Raw genomic sequence first — 4806 nt, forward strand, 5'->3', positions numbered from 1 at the left:
ATCAAAAGCTATACTAGCGGAGTTGAGCAAACTTAAAGAGGAGGTAAACCTCCTTATTCTGGGTAGATGTCAAGCGCAGCTTACGAAACTTAAGAGCGCGACCTATATTATGGGGAATAGAGCCTCGGCTATCTTGAAAAAACAACTTGTTCAACAAACCCTACAGCATAGAATTGGGAAAATACAAGATGCCTCCCAAAAAACTAGAATTAATCCTAAGGATATAGCCGACACGTTCGCTAAATTTTACAGCAACTTGTATAATCTTAAGGACGAACCTTTCATAAAATTGCCCGTAGAGGAAGATATAAACAAATTCCTAAACAAGCTACATTTGCCAATAGTCCCTGTTGAAGCTCTGCCACCCCTAACCAAACCAATTACGACTGTGGAAGTCTTGGACGCGATTAGGAACATGCCAAAAAACAAAGCCCCGGGCCCTGACGGGTATACAAACGTGTATTATAAAAAATTTAGTAATGTTATAGCTCCCTATCTTACTAGAGCTCTAAACGCGGCAGCCACGCAAGGGTTTTTTCCCCAAGAAATGCTTAAAGCTTATATTTCAACAATCCCCAAACCGGGAAAAGACGAAACGCAGTGCTCTAATTATAGGCCTATATCACTATTAAATGGTGACATAAAAATTTATGCAGCGATTCTAGCGAAAAGACTCCAACCGATATTAGCAAGAATTATCAATAATGACCAAACGGGTTTCATACAAGGTCGTCATATTCATGATAACACTAGAAGGCTCATTACCTTACTACATCAAATGCATAATAGAAGATTACCGTCACTGGTGTTGGCGTTAGACGCGGAAAAAGCGTTTGACAGAGTGAACTGGCTATACCTCAGGAAAGTCCTAGAAAAGTTTGACCTCCCCACCACATTAATCACTGCAATTATGGCCTTATATTCTGCCCCGACAGCTCAGGTCACCGTAAATGGCTTTCTGTCAGACCCCTTCTCTCTGTCAAACGGGACCAGACAGGGGTGCCCGCTTTCGCCTATTATTTATGTGTTAAGTATCGAACCGCTAGCCCAAGCGATCAGACAATTACAAGATATTAGAGGTATTACAATTGGCCCCCAAGAACATAAAATATTATTGTTTGCTGACGATATTGCATTAACTGTGGCTAACCCAAGTATTGCTTTGCAGGAATTATTTGATTTGACCGAACATTTTGGCTCTTTATCCTATTACAAGCTCAACACCACAAAAACGCAGGCTTTACCAATTCTCATGCCAAAATCGGAGGTTGAGTTACTCAAAAGGGACTATAAACTTGATTGGCAACTTACGGGAATCAACTATCTAGGCTCAAAGATCACGGCGGATCCTTCTCATTTATTTCAACAGAACTATACGGAGCTGTTAAGGGACATTCAAATGACACTCCAGAGCTGGAAAACTACCTATATATCCTGGCTGGGAAGGATCAACGCAATTAAAATGCTTCTTGTTCCCAAAATCCTATACAAGTTCAGGACATTACCTATCCTGCTATGCAGGTCTTTCTTCCATCAGATTCAAAGAGTACTATTCACGTTTATATGGAACCAGAAGAAGCCGAGACTTTCGAAAGCCATTATGTATACTAGCAAAGGGAAAGCTGGGCTAGCGTGCCCTAACCTGTACCAATACTACAAAGCTATAATCCTTGATCAATTGACAGACTGGCATCTACCACCCGGAACCAAACAATGGGTGGACATGGAGAGGTGGATATACCTTTCAAGCATGGGACATAAAGCTACAGACCACGTCTGGTCTATGACCAAGCACCAGAAACCAATTCTGAGCATGCTACCGCACACTATTCAGGCAACGCTACAAACTTGGTACGCAACCAAGTCTAACCGGCTCATAACTAATCCCCCAACTGCTTTTATGCCAATCCACATACTGGAAGGAGCTATTCCAGACCTGTGCCTAACTCTATGGCGAAGAGCAGGCATCACAAAATTGGGAGACTTATATGACCAGGACGGTCTAGTTACTTTCTCTGTGTTGCAAAACAAATTTAAGATACCGAATACACAATTGTATACGTATATACGACTAAGGCACTATGTTCACACAAACCAATGGCATGGTTTACAACAACCAACCCTCTTTGATATCAAATGCTGGGCACCCAAGGAAAAAAGGAAAGGTGCGCAATCCATATACAGCCTATTCCAATCGGCTGACCAAGACAAATCTTTACCGGCAATGGAAAAATGGCAGGCTGAGCTAGGTATCCCACTTAATACCCAAGTTTGGAGACAATTGTTCCTACAAACCTCGAAATACTCACGAGCACTAAATCACCACGAACTCACTGTCAAAATTATGTACAGATGGTACATGACACCTGACAAAATTTCGAAAGCCTATCGCAATATACCAAACCAATGTTGGAGATGTCACTTAGGAGAAGGATCCTTATGGCACATATGGTGGACATGCCCAATAGCACAAAAATTCTGGGAGGAAGTAACTTCCATGCTAACAGACATTACGGGAGATAAAAGAAGTCTACACCCAGCATTGGCTCTTTTGGGATACGAGACAGAATCGAGAGACAAAGCTACAAAGTTGAAAATTGTGCGCCTCTTACTAGCTAGCAGATCCCTACTAGCGAGAAATTGGAAGAAGACCAGTTTACCCAACAAACTTCAGATACAGGCTGAAATAGAACGGATGACTTTATATGAGACTACCTTTTCCCAACTTGCTTAAAACTACCTAAGGGTTGATTTACTCACCTGCATTATTGCGAACGAGACCAGTTCTCCAAATCTTCTCCTTCTTCTTCTTTCTTCCTTCCTTTTTCCTCTTCTTCAAATTGCTGTAAATTCAAAAACTGTTAATAAAAAAAAAAAAAAAGTCACTCCGGTGTTTTTTCTGGAGACGGTAATATTATGGATATTTAGACAGAATGTGAACAAGGTCACACAGCTAGATGGCGGGTTGAAGAAAACAGTGTGCAAATAATGCCTACAGGGCAAATAATGCCTAAAAGGTCAACTTATACACTACTACAGCGGTAGTAAAATAAAAAAAGTAAAATAAAAAAAAATGAATATTAAAAAAAAAAAATTAAAGTTGGTGCTGCTGAACTACTAGGAGCAGCAGATTAGCACACCAGTCCCACTCCCCAACACTGCTAGACTAATAGCACTGGGCTCTTATAGTAGTAGTAGTAGTAGTAGTAGTAAAACAACAAAAAAATAAATAAAAGCAGTCCTTACAAGGACTACTGTTATTGCAGCAGTCAGCAGATGAGATCAGAAGCAGGACAGCTGCCCACTGCAGCTACATACAGAGCACTGCAGTAGAAGGTAGATTACTAGCCAGCAAAGCTACCTAAGCTTAAATGTCCCTCAAACCCCTGCAGACTTCTGTCCCTCCAATAACAGAGCAGTATCAAAACGATTACTAGCCAGCAAACTTTCAACTGTCCCTGAAATCACTAACAGGCAGCAGCTCTCTCCCTACACTATCTCTTCAGCACACACAGGCAGAGTGAAAAAACGCTGCAGGGCTTCGGTTTTTATAGGGAAGGGGAGTGGTCCAGGGGAGAGCTTCCTGATTGGCTGCCAACTACCTGCTGGTCTGGGGTGAGAGGGCAAAAAAAAGCGCCAACAATGGCGAACCCAAAATGGCGAACGTCGCGCGACGTTCGCGAACTTCCGGCGAGCGCGAACACCCGATGTTCGCGCGAACAAGTTCGCCAGCGAACAGTTCGCGACATCTCTATGAGAGACATCTTTAAAATGTTGCAACAAGCACCTTTTATGCCAATTCTACCTTTTACATATTACAATAATCAAGAAAAACTTGTTCCCAAGAGGAATAGTTCAACCAAATACAATATTTAAAGCATGAACTAAACACTATAAGCAGTAAGATAACTGTGATACACGATAGACAGATAATGCACTTTTTAACATTATGCATTTGTAAAACTATCACAAAGAATATTAATTGCAACTAGAAGATACACAGAATACTCCCACCCCCACCTAGCAGGTGTAACTGTAAGAAGAAACAAAAACAGCATTGATTTAACACTTTGGGTGGTATTGTCTCTAACCTTCAAATTCAGCATGCTTTCCAACATACATTTTCATTTCGGTCCCCACTTTAAAAAAAAGCACTATTTTCAAAGTTACTAATCTGATACTGAATGTTAATGTTCAAAATAATGTCTTGCAAATTACATTATCTTAAAAACCTGCCCCTTTATTGGAGTTCCCTATTAAGTAAAGACCTCTTTGGTCACAATCAGTATTTCAAATAAGTGAGCCTGTCCTAATGGTCCCTGCCAGAAGCACAATAGGGATAGTTAATCACAGACCTGCAGTCACACAAGCAAAGACTGCCTTTAGTTTCCTATCAGGTCAGCTTAGCTGCTGATCAGTTCCTATCTTGCAGTGCAGTCAGCATTGGGTTGGCAGGGCTTACTGGGTTTTTACCTGGTATCCCGCTGGCCCAGTCGGACCCTGAATGCAGTGTGCACAGTGCTTCCAGTCCCATGCACAGCAACAAGTGGAACAGATGGGCTGTCCTTGTAAAGTTTTTGCAGAAATCAACTGAAATGCTGCTTATAAGCACATTTTTTCTATATATAGAGTGTTATACACTGGTACATTTTTTTTTTTTTGCACAATATGTTTCCTTTAAAGTCCACCATGATACTCCCCTCCCTCGCGTTGTTCCACTGTGAAGTGAAGCATTTTGGGATTTTCAGATCCCTCTGCTCTCCATAGTGGATGATGCACAGAGGGCCTTCAAGCTGCAGAATGCAT

The sequence above is a fragment of the Xenopus laevis genome, chromosome 3S, assembly GCF_017654675.1.
Source record: "Xenopus laevis strain J_2021 chromosome 3S, Xenopus_laevis_v10.1, whole genome shotgun sequence".
NCBI classification, from domain to species: Eukaryota; Metazoa; Chordata; class Amphibia; order Anura; family Pipidae; genus Xenopus; species Xenopus laevis.